Source organism: Sceloporus undulatus, chromosome 3, assembly GCF_019175285.1.
Source record: "Sceloporus undulatus isolate JIND9_A2432 ecotype Alabama chromosome 3, SceUnd_v1.1, whole genome shotgun sequence".
In the NCBI taxonomy this organism is placed as follows: Eukaryota; Metazoa; Chordata; class Lepidosauria; order Squamata; family Phrynosomatidae; genus Sceloporus; species Sceloporus undulatus.
The window spans coordinates 49,993,650-49,993,986 of NC_056524.1; positions in this window are offsets into that span (position 1 = coordinate 49,993,650).

Below are 337 nucleotides of genomic sequence, written 5' to 3' on the forward strand. Positions count from 1 at the left end.
GGTCCAGGTCGGTATGGGAAAACAGGGGGAGAGAAAAACAGAATGAATTAGCTAAGGTGGGAATGCCAACCGGATAAGGCGTTTTTAGTTTTTTTAAAAGAACAATCGATGCGCGGGCAAAGTTCTATAGGAGCTTATTCCAAAGGGAGGGGGCAACGATGGAAAAAGCCCTCTGTGGGTCCTCCAAAGTGACACTGGGACTCTAACAAATTTGTCCCAGATTTCTGAGTGTGCGGGGCGGATTATTGGGGAGAGGCGGTCGGTCCTCCAAGTACCCCCGGGGCCCAAGCCATTTAGGGCTTTATATGGTCAAAACCAACACCTTGTAATTGAGCTC